This window comes from Protopterus annectens, chromosome 1.part2 (genome assembly GCF_019279795.1).
Source record: "Protopterus annectens isolate FY-2018-M chromosome 1.part2, PAN1.0, whole genome shotgun sequence".
Lineage (NCBI taxonomy): Eukaryota > Metazoa > Chordata > Ceratodontiformes > Protopteridae > Protopterus > Protopterus annectens.
The window spans coordinates 740,851,524-740,874,175 of NC_056727.1; the positions used below are offsets into that span (position 1 = coordinate 740,851,524).

The following is a 22,652-nucleotide window of genomic DNA, read 5'->3' on the forward strand; positions in this document are numbered from 1 at the left end:
GGGAACTTTTTCTGTACCATGCAGAATGGGAAAATTTCCCTCTTCCGCACTGTAGGTCACATTAAAGGTGAGAAAAGTTTTGAAATGATTTATTGTGGTCTCATTTTTTTATATCACAAAAACCTGGCATTGGCATTTTAACGGGGTCTGTAAACGTTTTATATCCAAAGTATGTATAGAAGTCTTAACTGTGTAGTTCTGAATTACTCTTCCTAACCAGGTAATCCCAGACCACCTTGTTCTGTTGGAAGGGCCAATTTACCCCCACTCGGCTCTTGCCCTCTTTCCCTCCTAGATAAAATCCTTCAACTCTTAATTGCTGTCTACAACAACTTCTCTTGTTGATAAAAAAAATATGCCTGAAGTGTGTATAAAACAAGAGACTAAAAGCATTTTCACTGCTTGTACCTTGCTTATCCATATCCATAAAACAGAGCTCCTGTTTCTCACTTTTTGCGTTATCTCTTGTTTAGTCTCTTCCCACATATCCTTAGCTGCTAAAACAGAATCTTTTTTAATCCATACTCCTGAGTGCTTCATTTCGTCATGCCCCATAAATGTGGATACATTTGTGTGTGGTTACGTAATTTACAGCTATTGCCTGTGTTTTATCTTCTTTAATTTTTTTATCCTGAAAAGTTTTGAAACTGCCTCAAAATGTTCCACAACACTGAAATGTCCTTTTTTTGGTTTTATCAGGTATAAAGTAATATCATCTGCAAATAGACAGCTTTTTCTTGACTACTATACCAGTTATATACTTGAATTTCTGAGTGCCTTATTTTCTTTGCCAGTGGTTCTAAATATAGTGCAAATAACCAGGGGAAAGAGGACACTCCTGACTGGTTCCTCTTTTCAAAAAGAAATTATCTGAGAGAAACCTACCCACTTTAATTTTCACCTCCGATCCCTCATATATTCTCCTAATCAGTCCTGTAATTTTATCAGGGAATACAAATGCTTCCATTACCCTGCTCATAAAGTTACCGCTTACTCTCTCATATGCTTTCTTTGCATAAAGACCCACCAACAACAACTGTATTTTCTTACATTCTACTTCCCTCTGGATCATCATTATTCTGTTAATGTTGACAAATCTTTGCCTCCCCTCCACAGAATCACATCTATCTATATCTGTCAACTTTGGAATCACCTTTGCCATTCTTTTAACCATTATAGCATAAACACTTTATAATCATGGTTTAGAACCGAAATGGGTCTATATGAAGCTGGATGTGATGGGTCTTTACAACCTTTAGGTATTACAGCCACCCACCACTGTTTTCTTCCAGGATGTTGGGGCTTCTCCTTTTAAAATATTGTTAAAACGTTCCACATCTTTATCCAGTTCTTCCATCCTAGCTTCCAAACTTCTACAGGAATACCATTTATTCCTGAGGACTTTCCTGTAGATTGGTTGCCATCACAATTTTTATCTCATCTCCTCCTATCCTAACTGTTAGCAATTTGATTGAGCCTTGCCCGCCTCTAACCTTGGCATATTTAATTTTTCCATAAACATTTCCTCTTGTACTTTCATGATTTTGACATTTCTCAACTTTATTCAGATTTTCATAAAGTTTCTAAAATATTCCTATATCTCTACAGGATCTCTGGTTATTTTTCTTGTTCTAGGCTCCCTAAGCTTGGAACAACCTTTTCCACTTTCTGTTGACTGAGCTGTTGTGCTAAACGTTTTTGTGCTCTGGAGTTATTAAAAATACAGTTGCTTCATGTGTATTATCGAGGTAATACCTTTTTCTCTTTAGCACTTTGTAATTGCACCTCTTCTTGTACTATAGGTTTCCCCCTATTCCACAGTAACATTTGTCAGTGCTTCCGAATAATTTGTTACTTCTTAATCATGTCTTTTATTTCCACACCATTTTTAAACTCCACTTAAATTTTATCCCACTCTCTAGCTGTATTTTCAGAAAAAAATCCCTCAACTCCGATATAATTTCCACTACCCATTCCGTACATTCCTGTCTTAGAGATAGGTGGGGAAGCACCAGTGTCTCATTTTTACTTCAGTACCCTACATTTTTGTTTGGTTTTTGGCGTGTGATCTGAAATAGTTATTGGATGTGTATCAAAATTTTTATTTAAATACACATGTTCTTGTGAAATAGAATTTCTGTCTAGCCTAGCCCAGTTTTTGTATCTTCAGGAATATGTACATTCTCTCAACTCCCACTACTGAATTCACATCTTCCATGTCAAATATTTTCATAAAGTTCTTCAAAACTCCACCTTTTTGGTATGTTTTCCCTTCTAGACCCCCCCCAGATACATCCTGACTGTTGCAAATCAAATTCCAGTCCCCACATATAAGTAATGTTCCCTGCTGAATGTGGATTTCTCACAGAATTTTCTTAAGCTCCATTCTAGCAGTTTCAGGTGGAATATAAATACTTGCCAGTAGTCCCTTACCACTACAAATCTATCATTATCTTTTTTTCCACTTTTATCACTGTTGGGGGCTGTTCTCACAATTAATGCATGTACTTCCCTTTTTCCTTTGTCCCAGATATCCCACTGAATAACCATCCTGAAATCCTTTCTTTATCATATTCACATGCTCACTGCTATTTGCACTCTGCATTTTTTAAAATAGTTTCTATTTGTATGTCTATAAGACCATTCACATTTTAAAGATAATAGGGAAAGTGCCATTATGATGAGAAGTTATTATTCCCACCTGTTATCTATAACAGCTTTTTTAAATGTCTAGTTTCAGCTTTTGTTACATGCATACACTGTTTGTCAGGTTGATCTTGTATACATTTGTTTCTTGATTTACCTTTGTCACATCTTACTAAACCTTTGGGAATTGCACACTTCCAGAACACCCCCAAAACTTATTAACCTAATACTAACACACAAACCTATGTACAGCTTCAAATAATGAAGTTTAACCCTCTAGTAGGAACAGTTGCCCCAGATTGGCAGCTACACTCACAAGCTTGAAGTGACCTATAATGAAGGTTATCCTTGCTAAGCTGCATGGTACAGCCTGTGCCTCTTCTTCCACTAAGAGCCGTCTGTTTTTGTCTTATCTTTATTCCTGTCCCAAATGAAGAAAACCATTAGAATGCTTTCAGAAAACATCATCTCCTAGACATTAAAAGAATTATTCTGATTGGATGTTGTCAGTCTTCATTCCATCCTTGACAGATGGGTTTGGTTCTGATATTGGAACAGACTCTGCTGTTACTCCAGCTTGCGCTAGCCAAAAACTCTGGAGCTTCACCTGTATCCAGAATCCCTCTCTGTTACTTCAGATATCATTTGCCGCTTTCCGAAATGGTAACGTCAAGCAATTGCTCTCAAGCGTAGTTGTTTAGGTAAATTTTTGTCAAGTTTCTCTAGGTTTCTTTTTTCTGCTTCTGTCTTTATTCAGACACTTAGTGCATCTCTTTAAGTATCATCGCTGATACTCCCTTCCCTTTTACACTTTCGGAACCAAACCCATCTGTCAAGGATGAATTGCCCCTTATCCGATTTTCACCATAGAAACATGAGAACCAGATACACAGTTGCGTTCCACTACACACATCACACTGTAAACGTTTATGTGCTAGAGGGAAAACACTATTCAGTATTCATTATGTTCAGTGGTCTTTTATTTGCTTCCTCTTAAAACTTGTTATGAAATCAAGGAAAGGACCTTAAAATCATTCACTTCCCTATGCAAAAATAAGAAAAGGCACATCAGTTTTACTTGTATCAGGCTCTCTTGCCACAAAATTAACTGGAAAAGCTTTACTTTTTAGCATGCAGTGTATGCCATGTCATATAAAAATACTGTTAAGAACAAAATTTTGTTTTAGTTACAGTTAACTGTTTCCTCTCCCCCTCCCCTAAATCGTCTTCCAAATATTATTGACCTGAAGTAAGGCATATGCTTTACCGTCCCCTGCAGGTTTAACAAAGTCAAAGTCCCAAGATTTCCAGGTTCTCTTGCTCTGTCGTACTTAGCCTAGCACTTACCTATGAACCTAAATGCCCGAGGGCATATGTAAGCCTAGCCAGAATGTGTTTGCTTTCGCCGCCCCCTTAGATTAGTTCCATGTGCCTCTGTCCAGCAGAGCCATTAGTTCCCTGTGCCTCTGTCCAGCAGAGCCACTGCAGTGATCCCCGGGGTAAATTTTCTGTTTCCCATCCACTCGTCAAGGTTTCTCTTTAAGAGTGTTAGTTAAGGGCTCTGCCTAATGTAGATTGGAATCCTGTTCCAAAGCATGGGGAGTCTCTGGGACAAGAAACTATCCCTCCAGCAAGTCCTATTTATCGTTATGGTGAGGTTTAAATCTCAGCGTGTGGCTCCCAGGGATTTGTTTTTTTTTTTTTTTTTTTTTTTTTTTTTTTTCAGGTGGAGCATGTCCATCAATTCTGGGTTGGATATGGCCTTGTATGTCAGGCAAAGATCACCTCTGAGTAGGCGGTATGCAACAGAGTACAGCTGGAGTTTCTTCAGTTGGGCTGCATAGGGCATCTGTTTGAGGCCAGTAATCCTCTTGGTGAGGTACTTCTGTGGTCTTTCCAGCTGTTGTGGGTGTCTTGTAATGTACATCCCAAATGGGGCGTTGTACTCTATGATGGGTGTGATGAGTAGAGGGGCACAAGATGCGAACCCTTTTGTGATTAGGTGGGCCACATAGAAGGATTTTCTAACCACCTTGGCAATATGATTTTCAAAGGAGAGATTACTATCTACTTGGGTCCCCAGATCCCTTATTTCATTTTCTGTATTTAGGGGACTACCACGTATGTGGTAGTTCACGGGTACTTTGTTTTTTCCAAAGGGGATGACTATGCACTTTTTGGCATTTAGCTTGAGGCCGTGATTTTGACACCAGGTATCCGTCTCAGTGAGACTCTTCTGGAGGATGTCTGTATCAGCCAGAGAGTCAGTTATGGCCCCCAGTTTGCAGTCATCTGTGAACTTGGTCAGCCATAGCCCTCCTGTGCTTGCCTGTACCTTTAAGAAGTACATACCGAACAGGAGGGGTCCCAGGACTGGGCCCTGGGGGATGCCACTTGTAACCGGTTTAGAGTTGGACCTAGAGCCTGCAACTCTCACTGTGTGGGTTCTATCCGTGAGCCAGTTGGCAACCCATCTCGTGACGTAGGGGTTTATGTTCAGGCTGGTGAGCTTGTTTATAATACCAGAATAGGGAATGGTATCAAAAGCCCTTGTGAGGTCTAGGTAGGCTGTGTGGACCTCCTTCCCCTCATCTAAAGCCTTGGTAACTGTCTCACTGGGTAGGGTCCAATGTTTGGAGGTTACCAATGTCACTGTTAATGAGTTCCATGATATTGCGCTCCATAGCCTTGCAGACCAGGCTAGTCAGGCTTATAGGGTGATAGTTCCCGGGTCCGTTGTGGCTCCACCTTTGTGGAGCGGGACAACTGTTGCTGTGTGCCACTGTATGGGTACATAGCCTGTAGAGAGGCTGAGTTTGAACAATGTGTGTAGGTGAGGGGTTAGTTCATTTTGGAGTTTGTGTAAGACACAGCCTGGGACACTCTCCGGTCCCATTGAAGCTGTGTTTTTGGGTTTGGATAAGGCTGTTTTAACCTATGTGTCAGTGATTGCCGGGGCTCCACATTCTTCTGGTATGGTTATTGGCCCTTTAGGGGATGAGAGGGGGGTGAAGTTTGCACTAAACCTGTCTGCCAGAATGTTGGCAGTATCAGTCATTTCAGTGTATTTTGTGCTATTCTGCACTAACTCAGAACAGATCTGAGAGTTTCCACTTAGGTTCTTGACATAGCTAAAAAAACGCTTTGTGGTTATCTTAGGAGTCCTTGGCAATTTTTCTTTTGAAGCTAGCCTTGGATGATTTTATGAGGGATCGTAGTTTCTTGCTGATACTGATCAGGGATGTCTTTCCTTCTTAGGATTTTACTCTTTTCTGTACTAGTTTCCTCCTTCTGTTGTATAGCTTGTTTATGGCAGGGGTCCACCAGACTGGTTTCCTTTTCTTGGAGAAGTGAGTCTTTGTTTTGGTTGGGGTAGTACAATCCATGCATTCTTGCAGGTGCTCAGAGTGCCTTTGTAAGGGATTCAGCAGCTTGGACAGCGTTGTCCTTTAGCATGGGGGCTGTGAACCTTTCCACCTCGGTCTTAAGTAATGTGAAGTTTGCTTTTGAAAAGTTTTTCACGGTGGTTTCCATGATTGGGGGTGAGGGAGGAATGTGGATATCCAGAGTGATTAGTCTACGGTCTGATCTAACTAGCGAGGGGTTGACCTCCGGTGTAGAACGCCGGTCGCCCATGTTGGTGATGACCAGGTCCAATATGTTGTCACCTGGTGGGGTGTTGACCAGTTGATTCAAGAGGTTCAAGTTTATAAATTCTAGGAAGTGTTGAGCAAGGGAGTTAGTACTTGAATAGTTCTCCCAGTTAATGTTTGGGTAATTGAAATCGCCCAATATTAGGATGGTTGGTAGGACCTTCATATTTTCCAGTGTCTCCAGAAACGTGGAATGGGGGTCCTGGGTCATGGTGGGTGATCTGTAGCAAGCTACAATTTGAATTGCAGTTTTGCCCGTTGTCAATTGCACATGGATGATCTCTGAGGCATTGTGCTGCGCCACTAACCTGGAGGTGTGGGTATCCTTGATGAATGTGGATACACACCCGCCTTTTGTGTTTCGGTCCGGGTTCTGTGGCCAAAAAGTATGATATGAATTATAGCCTGGAAGTGCTGGGGTGCTCTCTGGAGCCTTAAACCAGGTTTCTGTTACTGCACTAATATCAATGTTCACAATACTGAGGAGTGCCTCGAGTGCATGCATTTTGAGGTTTAGACTTCTGGCGTTGAGTAGCATTACCCTTAGTTTTTGTTTACTTGTGTTATTTATGGTGATGGGTTTGTCTTTTGAGCCTTGCCTAAAAAAGGCACTATGGGGGCGGCAAAAGCCTTGGCCAGTATTCAAAAGCCTAAGGGTGACAGGGGGAAGCCATCTGTTGCAAAGCAACATGGCTTGTCGAGCATGTCATCCCAGGCGGACAGATACTGGATCCTCTTTGAATGACACCAGAAACTTTGCCAATTGTTGAAATTGATCATTTTTTCTTTATACTGTGGCATCATTCTTGGTGAGGGCAGGATGCTAGTCAGGGTCATACCGGCTTGGGCTATGTGATCAGAGAGCTCTTCCATGTCTCTTTTCATGTAGTCCAGGGAAGTACATTGCTGTCATTGTCCATGTTGGCGTGAATGATCTGAGTCATATTTGTACTTGTTCTGGAGTGACCTGAGTGCTCTTATGTGGCGGATCCTGGTGCCTGACAGGCAGCTAACTGTAAACTTCACTTTGTCCAGCCTAGTTAGTGGAACATCAGTGTGCCCGACTATAGTGTCGCCTATTACTAGTGTTTTGGGTATGTTATTTTGTCTTAAGGGGTGTGATTGCATGGCACACTGATTATGTGAAGTATGTGTTCCATGGCTTGTGATAGGGTGTGGACGTTGTTTGGCTGTCTGGTTTGGAGGTCTCTGTTGCTTTTGCAGATTTTTATTTAGAGCCTCCAAGTATGTCTTCGTGTATTTGTGTGTTATTTGCCGGTGTTGATTTAGTAGGTCTATGTGAGACTGGTGGTGTGTTGCAAGTATTTTCCTTCTCCTATTGACTGTCAATTCCAGTCTTGGGTTGTGAGAGTTTTTCCTCAATTTTGGCTGTATAATTGCATCTCTCGCATATATTAGTGTTTGTTGGTAGGAGGAGAGGGTTGTCTGTGTACATGAGGCAGTTGTAACATTGCCTCAAAATGCCCAGAGTCACCATTTGGACTGGAGAGTACACCTGAAACTGCCCTTTGGACATGCCTGAATAGGTAAAGTGAGCTGTTTTACTGATAGCTGGTAGGGATGAATAAGGGAGCCTCTTCCTTTTGGACAGTATAAGGGGGTCTATTAGTGCTTGCTATGAGCTTTGAGCAAGTGCTGAGCTGTGAAATGAATGGTTTGAGTGCTTAAGTTGAAGGTTTGTCTACTTCCAAGGGAAAAATTGAAAAGTAGACTTTGTGGAGCCGGGAATAGTTTAACCCTAGCTAACTGGCACTGCCCTGCACGCAAAACTGCGCAAATGCGTTTTTTTATAGCAGGGAAATGAAAGAAATAGAAATTAGCCCAAAATGGCCAATTAACTACTAACTTCTGGGCTGAAACCACTCCTCCAGGGTCCGATAGGCTGCTCAAAGCTACCCTCTCTCACAGGTGAACAGAGAAACTTCCTTTATCCAAGTAAGGTGTGGGCAACACAGAAACTTGTAACACAGCCCTGAATTCAGCAGTAACCTGAAAACTGGACTGTACTAGTTCAGAAAGGCGGGAAACAAGTATACATACCTACATATATATGTATGTATGTATGTATGTATATGTATATATATATATATATTTTTTTTTTATTTTTTTCCCCCAGAAAATAAAGCAGATACAATTAAAAAAAAACACTTTAAATGCACAGAAATGGCTATCGCACTTTAGTGTGTAGTCCACACAGTTAAACAGATTATTTAAACACAAAAATGACTTGGTTCAAGTGCAGGCAGCAAATAGGTACAATATGTAGCAGAAACAAGCTTTTTAAATCATAGAAATGCTAATAAATTGGCGTTTTAGGCAGAATTAGTTAAAGACAGCAAGAAAATGCAGAAAGATGGTACTTAATCACTCTAAATTCTCTCTTTTGTCTCTTTACTGCTGTAGAACTCTGCAGGACCCCTGGCAGGCACTCGCTGAGCTGAATACAAGCTCAAAGAACCGTGCAAATGCGGTTTTTATTGCAGGGAAATGAAAGGCCAATAAACTACTAACTTCTGGGCTGCAGCAAACAAGGAACACAGATTTCAGAAAGAAATAGTTCAAATAAGCAGGCACAATAAGCCTTTAACCAGAAATTCCCAGCTCAGAAGGGCAGGCTCTAGCCTCTCCTCCCACAAGAGTGCAGACCACAAACCTTCTTTAATGTAAAATAACTGAAGCACAAGTGCTTAAACCAGAACTTATGCGCTTTTAGAATAACAGACACTGACCCTTCAGTTAGCAATTCCCAACTTAGAAGGGTGTAAGCTACCTGTCCTGCTACAACAATGCAGTCCACAAACCTTCTTAATGTAAAACAACTGGTCTGAAGCCCAAGTGCTTAAACAAAAAGGCTTGGAATAACAGTTACAATTGAATCAGGGTACTACCAAGCAGTAATAACTGCAGGAGAAAAATACAATTAAGGACTTTTAAGAAGAAGCACAAGCAAAATAAGGTAATAAAGTGGGAAGAAACCCAAATACAGTAAAAGCAGATGAATAAAGTGCATTATTTTATAACAATAGAAAACGAGCAAACTGATTTAAACAAATTACCCAATTAACCAGTAAAAAAACTCAAAACTGAGCCCTGTTCCAGCAGTCTTCAATCAGACAAGTTCTAACCGCACAGTCCTGCCACTAGGGTGCAGGGGAACCTTCTCCAAAAAAGATGGCCTGGATTAGTGCTCAAGTTATACAAACAAAGCTAGATTCAGCAGGTCTGAATCTAGTCTATGCTACAGCAGACAAGGTGCACCAATATTAGAAAAAACAGTTCAAATAAGCAGGCACAGTAAGCCCTTTGGCCAGAAATTCCCAGCTCAGAAGTGCAGAAACTAGCCTGTCCTCCCACAAGACTGCAGACAACAAACCAACTTAATGTCAGATAACTGGCCTGGAGCCCAAGTGCTTACCAGAACTAAAACTTTTAGAATAACATGCAATTGAGCCCTCAATCAGCAATTCCCAACTTGGAAGGATGTAAGCTACTTGTCCTACCACAACAATACAGACCACAAACCTTCTTAGTGTAAAACAACTGGTCTGAAGCCCAAGTGCTTTAACCAAAAGACTTAGAATAACAGTTACAATTTAATCAGGCTACTACCAACCAGTAATAAATGCAGCAGAATAAACATAATTGAGTACTTTTGAGAAGAGACAAAGGTAAAATAAGGTAATAAAGTAGGAAGAAACACAAATACAGTAAAAGCAGGTAAAGTGCAAATTAGTTTTTTTTTTTTTTTTTTTTTTTTTTTTTTTTTTTTTTTTATAACGATGGAAAAAAAGCAAACAGAGTTAAACAAATTAACCAGTAAAAAAACTCAGAACTGAGCCCTGTTTCAGCAGTCTTCAATCAGACAAGTTCAGGGCCTAAAAGGGTATGCCTACTCAGGTTTTCTCTCAGTATTAGGCAGGATGAGCTAGTGAGACTAGACTAGGATAGAGCTGAACAGATGGGAATGGTAGGAGTTTCTGAAATCAAAATATGACCTCACTGTACTCTGTTGAGTGAGCAAATGAGATGGGCCCAGGAGGAGTGTTCAAACACAAATTTACAGGAGGGGCGGTCAATTCCAAAGCCACCAAGTTTAATACCAAAACAAGAGCAGGGAGAGTGGGTGGGGAAAACTAACTGCAGACATAGAGAGAACTCACAATTTTCAGTGAAGAAATAAGCAGATAAATGCAGTACTAATTTTAACACAAGATTCAATGAAACAATAAAACAGAAAAAAATGCAGTACTATCTTATAATATTGCAAGTTTGTACTTGGCTTGTAATAAAGTTGTTGAAGCTCAAGTTATGCAACTATTCAGCAGACATAATTTCAGAGATAAGGGACTAAGACTTTAAGCCACAGAGAAGCCCTCTAGGCTACTACATCAATGAAGTGAGAAGAATAAACCAACTAACTGCAGACATAGAGAGAACTCACAATTTTCAGTGAAGAAATGAGCAGATAAATGCAGTACTATTTTTAACACAAGATTCAATGAAACAATAAAACAGAAAAAAAAATGCAGTACTATCATATAATACTGCACATTTGTACTTGGCTTGTAATAAAGTTGTTGCAGCTCAAGTATGCAACTATTCAGCAGAAATAATTTCAGGGATAAGGGACTAAGACTTTAAGGCATAGATAAGCCCTCTAGGCTATGACATCTACACTGAATATCAATGAAGTGAGAAAAATAAACCAACTAACTGCAGACAGAGAGAGAACTCACAGTTTGTACTTATCTCAGCTTGTAATAAAGTTGTTGCAGCTCAAGTATGCTACTATTCAGCAGAAATAATTTCAGAGATAAGGGACTAAGACTTTAAGGCACAGGCACTTCACAAATGTAGTTAATGCTTTGTAATCCCACATTTATTCATCGATTTCTGAGTTGCTAGTTTTCTTCCTATTGATCTTCAACTTCAAATCCAGATACTGGTTCATCTCCAATGTACTCCTGGTGCTTCTAGTCAACTGTTGTACTTTTTTCTTTCTCTAGAGCATTTTCCTTGGCATTGTCTATCTATGGGCTTTATCAGAAGAGTTAAGAGGCAGAATCCCTTTGGGATTGATAACTCGCGTTTTGTTGGAAAGCCTTTTTTTTTGTATTTCCTCCTTAGCATGTTCTGCGTCAAAGAATGATTTTGACTCTCTAGGAAAAAGTATTTTGAAAATAGCTGGATACAGCAGCTTGAGTCTTACACCTGCTTCTTAATATTCCTTGATTGCTGGAATAAATTTACTCCTCCTTCCTGGCGTACATTCAGTAATCATTTTACACAAGCACTCTCTCCCACTTTTAGTACTTTGTCCTTCTGCCACAGTTTTGTCAGAATCGACTCTTTCCAGTGGAAGAGTTGCATCTTTACTGTTAAAGGTGTGGGTTGCTTTCTCATGGCCAGGTTTGTAGAATGCACATGGTGTGCCCTTTCAGTTAACAACTCCTGCTGTAAAATACCAGTCCAGTTACTTGTTTGCACTTTCATCAAATTCACTAGTTTGTTTCTTCCAGTTTCTCTGGTATAGCAGAAAATCTCAGATTTTCCTTATGTGCTCTGTCCTCTAATTCTACCATTTTTTGAAATCTCTTCTTGAGCAGTCTCGTACTTAGCCAGCCTTTTCTTCATGTCAGCCTTTGATTTTTGCAGTTTTATCTGTTCGTCTGAATATCTGTTTAAAGCTTCTTCCATTTTTTTTCCAGCATTTTGTTATATGCGGCAATATACTCATTCAGTGTTTTGTTTATTTTAATCGGCTCTGAGCACATTTGACTTATTTCTTTCCTCTAGTTTACAGGAAATCATGTATTGCACCAAAGCTGAAGCTTGAACTGTGTTTTGCTGAGCAGCTGCAGGATTCTTCCTGGTCCATGTTTTTCCCCTCACCTTTTGTGATTTATTTTCTTTAAGTTCTCAGAATATCTTTTTGCTGGCATCCAGGCAGTGCAATTACTAGCCATTTACAGAAATTTACCCAAAAAGGCAAATTCACTGGCTGTTTTTTTTTTTCTGAGTGTCTGTTTTCACACTGGGATTTTGGATTTTAAAGTACCTTTTGTGACAAAAAGTTTTACTTCCATTTCTGTGGAAATGCAGTTAACTTGGAAATATCAATTGTACTGCTGTTAAATATAATTAAAAATAAAACTATTGATGCCTAAACACATTTATAAAGATGTAACACCAGTTTGGCTTTATATGGGAGACCTAGTTTCCCACCCTCCAATAACAGCATGTTTGTTCTTCCCCAGTGTGCACCAAACAGATTTATAATAAACACTGTAGCGCACATGGTATCAGAAGTGGCCCATAATTATACAGAAAGCAGTACATGACCAGTAGCTAGCCACTTAATGATAATAAATGTTTGGGTAACGTAGAATAGAAGGTGTTGGATTTGAACTACAGCAGTGCCCAATACTATATTTTGCAAATAAAGTCCAAGGTACTAGCAATGGCATCAAACTTCCACTTAATGTACACACACAGCAGTTTCGGAATGCCATCTAAACACTGTTAAGGGGGATAAAAAAACTTTATCTGGTCTCTAGAATTATCTAGATTATTTAATGCAATTTACATGTTAATCTCAGGACCTAACACACTTCACTAGAAGTTACTTGACCAAGTAACGTGCTGCAGATTAGTTTGGCAGATATTTCCCAAAATGCCAGACGGAGAAAAACATTTACCTGGCAGCTGGGGAAGGGCTTTTTTAACAAAAGATAATCAAACTGGTATACTGCAGTGTGTTACAGATGCAGATTTTCTCCACTTTTTAGTATTCTGTCCTTTAAGGGAAGATGGAATAATCTGATTTTTGTGATTTAATGGAAACAGTCGCTTACTTAAGTCTTAAAACTAAAATGCAGTTGTGTGATTGGCTGTGTCCAGGCTGTTCTGAGGACTGAAAGAATGCAGATTGCCCCATAAAATGGCTGTATTGTACTGCTTTGAAGTATGTAGCAGTATATGCCAGAAAACATTTCATTAACCTTTCCTATGCTACTAGCACTGTTTGTAATTTTACACATGCAGAATCGAGTGAGGGTCTATATCACATGAGCCAACACTGATATATATCGAACTACAAAGTCTGAAAGCTGAAAACAGCAAAGGAATGGATGAGCGAATTTTTTCCCAGGGAAAAAATTTGCTGGGCCGTTCTCCTGGCTTTGCTGTTTCCTCCACTGTGGTGTGATCTTGGAGTTGGTATATTTAAGTTGGGGGTGTGTGGGGGGCACAGCCCCCCACTTAATTTTGACCGTATACTCTTTGCTGATCCAAAAAAAAAAAAAAAAAAAAGTTTTCCCTGCGAAAAAATTCGCCGATCCATTCCTTCGCTGTTTTCAGCTTTCGGACTTTGAAGTTTGATATATCAGCTTTCGCTATTTTTAGCATTTGCTGATGTGATATAGACCCTCAAGTGATTGTATTTGTGCATGTGTACACCCATTACAGGCTCTACATGGTGCGGTTAAAGGTAAGAGCACATTGTGGAGTTGTAGGAATGCAGCCTAGAAACTGTTGCTGGCCGTAAGTAGCGCTGTAGGGAGTGAATGAGTTGATCTTTTTTAAGGTCAGGGATGTTTCTCTTTGAAATGATCTAAATCAAACAACTGATTTCCCTTTATTTTTCCCTAATCATTCTAGCAAAGGAGAGTATCTTCTACATGCATGTCCTTGGATAGCTTGGATTTTACCTCCACAGAACCAGAACAATACGAAAGAATTCTCCATTGTTTGTCCTTTGCACCAAACCATACTGGTAGAAAAGCTTCTTAAATAATGTTAACCAGATGGCTTTCTGACTGTGGCTTACTTTGCATATACTTCAGAAACAAACCTTTATCAACTAAACCAAAAGCTCAGGCTACTAGATCTTTCTCAACTTCCACTGCGTTTTTCAGAAATTCCTCTGTTGAAATTATGCTGCAATACAATGGTCTACCTTGCAGGACTTTGCTAATAATTATAAACTGGATAATAACATCCATATTTAGAGCTTCCTCTGATAAAGCAGAACTCCTCAACAACATCCCAGGCTGCGTTCTACATGAACTACAGATCAAACTGGCACCCCACCTAAGTACCATGTTCAGTCATAGCCTCACCTCAGGCTTTGTGGCTGCTGAATGGCGCACAGCGACGGTTGTCCCACTCCACAAGGGGGGAGCCACCATGGACCCCGGGAGCTACTGCCCCATTAGCCTGACGAGCCTGGCCTGCAAGGTCATGGAGCGTATCATCATGGAACTTATAAACAAATACATTGGTATCTCCAAACTCTGGACCCCACCCAGTTCGGGTTTGTAAAAGGCAGCTCATATCTCCTAAACCTGATAGACTTCTTTGAAGCAATCACCAAAGCCGTAGACGAGGGTAAGGTGGTTCACGCAGCCTATCTAGATCTTGCCAAGGCTTTCAACACCATCCCCCACTCTGGAATTATAGATAAACTCACTAAACTAGGTATAAATCCCTATGTCACAAGATGGGTTGCCAACTGGCTCACTGACAGAACGCACACTGTGAAAGTAGCAGACTCCAAATCCAACTTCAGACCAGTGAAAAGTGGAGTACCACAGGGTTTAGTCCTGGGTCCTCTCCTGTTTGGTAACACAGAAGGTCTTTGGCTAACAAAGTTTGCAGATGACTGCAAACTAGGAGCCATAATCAAAACTCCTAATGATGTGGACATCCTACAAAAGGGCCTCACTGAGACAGATGCCTGGTGTCAAAGCCATGGCCTCAAGCTCAATGCCAAATAGTGCATTGTCATCCCCTTTGGTAAAAACTCTGTACCCATGAACTACAACATAGGCGGTAGTATACTTAACACTGAAAGTGTGATAAGAGACCTTGGGACACAGATAGAGACAGTAGTCTCTCCTTTGATAATCACATCGCCACAGTAGTCAGGAAATCCTACGTGGCACACCTCATCACAAAAGGTTTCTCATCCAGAAAAAAAGAGGTCATTGTTCTCCTCTTCTCATCACTCAGACCCATTATAGAGTATAACGCCCCTTTTGGTATGTACCTCACAAGACATCTACAGCAACTGGAAAGGCAGGAGAAATACCTCACAGAGGATTACCGGCGTCAAACAGATGCCCTACGCAGACCGTCTCAAAAAACTCCAGCTTTACTCAATCACACATCGCCTACTCAGAGATGATCTCTGCCTAACATACAAAGCTATGTCAAACCTAGAGCTGTTGGACATGCTCCATTTAAAGAAATCCCAACCCCTCCAAGCTACACGCTCTAGGACCTAAACCTTGTCACCACAATAAACAGAACATGCTGGGGGGATAGATTCTTGACGCAGAGACTTCTCATACTCTGGAATAAACTACCTATCTATATCAAACAAACCTCCTCATTAGCACTCTTCAAGAAAAATCTTGATGATTGGATGGGAAATAGGAAATTCACCCCGGGGATTACTTCTGTGGCTCTGCTTGACAGTGGCACAGGAAAATAATTTTCTTGGGTGGCAAAAGCCAGGGTACCTTTTTGGCTGGGCTTGTAAAGGCCAGGGGGCCGATAGCCTAGTACCTGCCTATGAACCTATGGTTAATGGCTTAATATATTCTATTGAAATATATAGAGGCCTTGTTGTAACATTTGCTTTGTGAAATTAGTTATGTCACACACTGTCATGTAGTATTGTTTTTTTTTGTTCCTACAGTGTAAAACAGAACCAATAACTCTTGCAGGTGATTTTTGCAAAGCATAAACCAGGTTTGAACAGCAAAGTTCCATTCAGCATGTTCATTTTACAAGAAATTACTGTTCAAAGGTCTGTGGATGATCTGTAATATGCATTTTGTGCCACTGATCCATTTCTTCATGACAGGGCTGTTTTAACCATTTAAGCCTTTGACTGTTCTGTTTCCTGAATTCATGTCTGTTTTAAAAACAAAAGTGCTTTACCTTTTATGTAAGTGCAGTAACTGGTGTAAGCATGTGCCTGCCAAACAGCTGTGCGGATAAGCCATATGTGCCATCCGGATGAGAATAAAGAAAGGCCTTAATTGTTGTTGAATAGTTCAGAAGATCATTCAAAACAATTTCCATTTCATTTCTCTGTGATATAGGCATTTGCAGTCGTTAGATTTTGAAACTGGGGAGGGATAAACACTGTGCATAAATTATTTTAATATTTATTTCTTTAGAATGAAATTAAAAAAGAATGGCTAGTCTCTCTCTGTTTATTCAGAACTTTTAAGACAGACTAGCCCTGAGTAGAGTGCTTGTAGGTGCATTTTGAATAGTAGTATGACTTACTGAGAGTTTTGTTTAATTTGTATGCATGTCTGCCTGCCATATGTTTTTGATGATAGGCTTGTTAATTCAAGCATACTTCAGACAGTTGCATTGAATGTAATGAGTAACCCAGGCATTACACTGATGCTTGTCATTGGTTGAATAGTAGCACTTTACAGGTAGTCTTAAAAGCATGTGTAATGATAGGGCTCCCTATCACAAGTACAAAACGCTAAATTGCAGATGTGAAGTTGTTCAATCTCTCCGTTCATTCTTCACTGATGGGTTCGGAGCCGATCCTCGGCTCCGACACGGTTGACTAGCAAGCTCAAAGTTTTCCAGTAGCTCAAGACCCAACCTCTTATCCCACAACGCACTGCTGGAATTACCTGAGATCTAGTTTGCCACGGCACGGATCTCTTGGTTTCCAGCGTTGCTCGAGACTATTGTGGGAATTTTCAACTTACAGCAAGTTTTCTATTTTGGATTTTATATCTTTCTACTATTATAATTATTTAATATTATTCTAGTTAGCAGATTTTTCAGTACGGTAGGGGATTGTGGCTCCTCCTGATCCGTCAACTCCTCCTCATTGGAGTCATGGTGCATTCGAAGCCATGAGGTGAGTGTTGTCTCCTAAGACTTCATCTCAAGGTATGGCCTCTTTCTCCCCTAAAGTGCCTGTGTCAGTTTGTTTCCTCCAGTCATCCCAAGTGCAGAGACCCAGAGCCTCAAGTAACCCCACAGGGTGCTCCCAGCTCTTCTGAGACCTCTCCAGAAGTTCCCCCTGAAGAAGTCCCTAGGAAGAGATTATGCAAGAGGAGGCATTTGGACTCCCCACAGGAGTCTCTAACATCAGGCACTGACTTGGATGAATCAGAAGGGTCCCCTAGATCCCCCTCTGAGGACATCTCCTTTGCGAAGATTCTTGAAATTCTTAGACAGAGGGGTGATTGGCAGTCCAAGAGCCTTACTGAAGGATGAGTCTGTTCTCCTGAAGGCGTTCGGGTCTCAACCTTCCACCTCTTGGGTGTCTCTGCCCTACGATGAGCTTATGGATCTGGTCTCTCATAGGGCGTGGGAGTCACCAGAATCTATGGAAAGCTGTCTCTAGGAGGCCTAATAAGTTTATTTCTGCCCCCATAGATGAGTCCTTTTTGACTAAGGGAGTCCCTGTTGATGCCATGGTGGTGGTGGCAGCCACCAAAAAGGAAATGTCTGAGACTTCCTCGTCTATCCATCCTCCTAACAGAGAATCTAGGATCATGGATAGATATGGGAAATGCATGTTTAGTTCAGCGACTTTCTCACTCAGATCACTGAACTACTTGACCCATTTTACCAGACTGCAGAGAGATCTCCTTAAGGAGTTGGGAGATACTCTTTAGGGTGCTGCAGCTACGAGTGTATCTGACAAAGTTGCTACCCTTAATTCGATAGTTTACTCGTCCATGCGTCTCGTATCTTAGGCAGCTGATGGCTCAAGTAGGGCTGCAGGTACAGGAATTGCTCTTTGTAGGCATGCCTGGATGCGACTCTGTTCTTTCGCGGATCCCTTCAAGTCTTCCTTTATGAATACCCAGTTTGATGGCTCATCCTTGTTTGGGCCAAAGTTGAAGGAGACTTTGAACAGGTGTGAACAAGAAGGAAAGACTGTCTGCCATCGGAGTCCGTTTTTCCACACCCACTCGACTCTTTCCTAAAGGTCAGAGGGGAGGAAAGATGTGGTTCCGGAAAGCCCAAGGAGCCTTTCAAGACACATGTGGAGAGCCCCCCTCCAGAGGCAGAGGAGGGGGTTACAGTGGAAGACGCCACCCTCGCAACACCAGGGTGTCAGAGATCACTTCTCTGGTCAGTCCTACCAGCGCTCCTGATGGGAGGCCCGGCTGTCCTACTCTGGAGACAGTCGAGGGTCACTTGTCATTGTATCCAGAAGCCTGGCTAGATATAACAAATGAGAATTGGGTACAAAGTATCATTTCCAGAGGGTATTTCATACCGTTCTCCACCCATCCCCTTCCCTTCAAAAAAATCCCAGACGTTCCACCCAGTCACAGGGAACAAGCAACAATAGAGGTACGTCGATTGCTACAAAGAGTCATCCAGCCAGTCCAGGCAGACCAAACAGGATTCGGAACTTACTCAAGATTCTTTTTGGTTCCAAAGAAAACCGGGGACTGGAGACCCATTTTGGATCTCAGCAGACTCAACCAACTTGTGAGGAAAGAGAAGTTCCGAGTGGTCACGCTACAGTCCATACGTCACTTTTTAGGGAAAGACAATTGGATGTGCTTGATCGATCTCAAGGATGCGTACTACCACATAAAGATGGCCAGACCATCCAGGGATCACCTGCATTTCCGGCTGGGAGCCAATCATTATCAGTTCCGAGCTCTGCCCTTTGGTCTCACTACGGCCCCCAGAATGTTCACCAAGTGCATGGCAGTAGTCGCGGCTCACCTGAAGCGTCTAGGATTCCAGGTGTTTCCGTACTTGGACGATTGGCTCCTTACCTCCACCACCAGGCATCAACTTCTTCAAGCGAGAGAGGCTATCTGACAGTCTGCAATTGGCTAGGCATTACAGTCAACTTAGAAAAGTCTGCCTTGTTGCCATTGCAGCATATCGTTTTTATAGGGACAGAACTGGACACGTCAACCACTACTCTTTGTCTTCCACCAGAAGGGGTTTGTATTCTTCGCCAACACATCACGTACTTTGTATCAAAGAACAGAGCACCAGCTGCAGAGGTATTGAAAGTTCTAGGATTGATGGCAGCAGCAATCTTGGCAATCATGTTAGCAAGGATGCATATGAGGATCCTTCAATGGCTCCTATTCACGCAATGGTCTTACCAAGAACTTCCAATGAATCACACGATCCTGATAACGAATTCCTGCAAGAAAGATCTTCAGTGGTGGTTGACGTCTCTTCATGTCACAATAGGACGTCCCTTCATGCTACCCCCTCCAGTTCCCACTGTGACCACGGACGCTTCCCTGATAGGGTGGTGGGGGGGGGGCATTTTCAGGGAAAGACTGCCCATGGCACATGGACAGATCAAGAATCCCATCTGCATATCAATGTTCTGGAGATGAGAGCAGTACTTCTAGCATTGCAATACTTTCAGGACTCTCTTCCTCTAGGGACAATTGCTATACAGACAGACAACATGTCAGTGGTCTGGTACCTGAACAAGCAAGGCGGGACCAAGTCTTACTCCCTTTGCCGTGAAGCCCTCAGAGTATGGCAGTGGGCAGTGTCATCCCAGCGCTTTCTGCTAGCAATGCACTTCCCGGGCAAATCCAGCGTCATAGCGGACAAACTGAGCAGGGCAATTTTATTGCCCCATGAATGGTCTCTCAAACAAGAGATTGCGGACAGGATTTTCAGCAAATGGGGCCAGCCTTCCTGCGACCTGTTTGCCAGTCATATCAACAGCAAATGCAGAACCAGTCGCCAAAACAACTCTAAGTGGCAGTCGGATTGTATCACTTACACCTATTCTTGTGATAACATGCCCTTGTCTAATAAGCTGAAGGCTCATTCAACCAGAGCAATTTCTACCTCTTCAGCCTTTCAAGCCAAATTACCCTTGGACAACATCTGTGTGGCAGCCACATGGTCTAAACCTCACACTTTTATAACGCACTGCAAAGTGGATAAGGCCTCCAGGGACAGGGCTTCATTTGGTTCTACGGTTCTGAAGAGTGTACTTCCGTGAGCCACCCAAGATTAGGGTGCTAGGGACGCTATCCATCAGTGAAGAATGAATGGCGAGATTGAACAAATTCACATAAAGAAGTTATGTACTCACCATAATGTTCCATGTGAGTTGTTCCATCTTGCCTTCATTCTCACATCCCTCCCTTCTTTCCCCCTCCTGGCTGGCAGTTGACCTGGAGGCTGTCTTCATCCTGGTTTCTTAATGTGTCTTCATTCTTAGGCAGAATAATTATAGTATCACTGTACGGTACGCAGCAAACAAGATCTGAGATAATTCCAGCAGTGCATTGTGGGATAAGGGGTTGGGTCTCGAGCTACTGGAAAACTTTGAGCTAGCTAGTCGGCCGTGTCAGAGCCGAGGATCAGCTCCGAACCCATCAGTAAAGAATGAAGGCGAAATGGAACAACTCACAAGGAACGTTATGGTGAGTACATAACTTCTTTTTTTTTTTTCATTTGTCAAAAAAGATACAAATTAAACAGTGAGGGAAAAAATAATTAATTGTGAAACTCGTTAAAGTAGTAAAGCATTTTGCAGCAGGATTTCACCCACCTGCACCCCTGATTTGGGGACATAGCCCCACAAAAGTAAGGCCCTTTTACACATCTTTGGCTGGTTACATGCTGATCACAAGACTAGTATGTTTGAGTAGAAGGAGTGGTCTGAGGTACCAAAGCCCCTAGGACTTGACATATATTTACAGCCCTTGGAATTTCAGCATGCAATCCCCCACCCCCGTAATACTTATTATTGATTAATCTTTTGGTAGATGGAATTAGGCCTGCTTTTGCAGTTTGACTGGCTTTTTGTTTGACTTTAAGGTTCGTGTTGAGAAAATAATGTGCTGCATTTGTTAATAATGGAATTAAAGCAAACTAGTCAAATGTTGGGCTCTTATCGGCATTATGCATAGATGCTACAACATGCTAACTTGAACATCTGGGTGGGAAAGGCAGTACAATGACTTAAATTGTGAACGCTTCATTTCTAATGGATGCCTATTTTTCTTGGATTCCTGTCTTAGAAACAGACAGTGCTCAGACAGCCCAACTAAGTAAACAATATAAAATAAGTAATACAAGACTGCATGTCATGTGCAACAGCATTTCTTCTATTCCTGTTAAATTTTTGTCATGGTTTATGCGTTGTCTTATTTGCGCAAAAGGTAAACTAGTCTTCGATGTATACATTAAATTTAAGGAATCAGTCAAAATGTTGCAGACTCAGTTTTGTTATTTCGTGTTCTTTCCTTACGTTGTACTAATATGCTTCCGATGTTAAGCATATTTTAATGTAACATGTCATGCCATTTTCTGCTGCTAAGTTTTTATCCTTCTTGTTAGGACTTGCATCACTTGTTATTAGTACTTGCTTAGCTATTAAATTCCAAATATAGCATGTCTGGAAAATGTTTGTGGACGGGCCAAGAAAGCTGTGAGAGTTCTGCATGAAGTTTACATCTCGCTTCACTTCTGTGAGTTCTGCATGAACATTTACATCACGCTTCACTTCTCCTCTTTGAATGAAAAGCTTTAATATTGTTTAATATTATTATTTTTATTTTTATTTTTGCTGGCTTTGTCTGCTTACTTTTTTTTTAGATTTCATTTGCCTTTGAATGCTACTGGATTTAAAAATGCATCCTAGATAGTTAGTTTATGGCTTCAGATGTTTTCGCAATAACAGCCGTGTGGAGTTTCTTCTGGTTACCAAGCTGAGGAAGGCTGTCATTCACAGAAGTACATTTCCTACAAAGTCCAGCACTCCAGGAAGGCAGTACTTGATGGCTTTTGCAACAGAGAATATGTCAAGTGACAGAACACTTCAGTCAGTTGTAAAGAATAAAGTCCCACAAGAGACTGATAAACAACAGAAGTTGCCTGACAAAGAGACTAACACCTTTCTGGGACCCACTACAACACCTGTAGGTTCCATCTCAGAGGCTTATTCCTGTCAAGAGACAAACACAAGTGCAGCTGGCATTGAGCGGCAATTTTGTCCAGGAGGTGAGTCAATTGCAAGTTTATCTGTTCATGGATTTTAAGTTAACACAAGGAAACGTAAATTTTTCCAGCTGAAAAAAAGACCTACGAGTCTGCTGTGTAGTCTGCCAGTTTTGGCCACACTATGGCTGCATCCTCTCTGATAGCTTTTATACTCATGAATGCTTCCTTTAGAATAAACCCAGCAAATACTGCCGTCTCTGTAAAGAAGTTCCCATCACTGCTGAATTTAAATCCCACCAACTGCAACCCTTCCTTTCTAGCTCACCTACTCTTTATCCCCCTTTAAACTTGTTCACTTAGAATATAGTGTTAATACAT

General features: G+C 41.3%; 1 long non-coding RNA gene across 1 annotated transcript in view; it reads left to right on the forward strand.

Moving 5' to 3' along the window:
- LOC122791104 overlaps positions 1-22,328 on the forward strand; it is a 401,574-nt gene extending 379,246 nt beyond the window's left edge. Inside the window, exon 3 of the long non-coding RNA XR_006363084.1 lies at positions 21,930-22,328. This is a non-coding gene — a long non-coding RNA (uncharacterized LOC122791104). The remainder of the gene's footprint in view (positions 1-21,929) is intronic.
- The last annotated feature ends 324 nt before the right edge of the window (positions 22,329-22,652 follow it).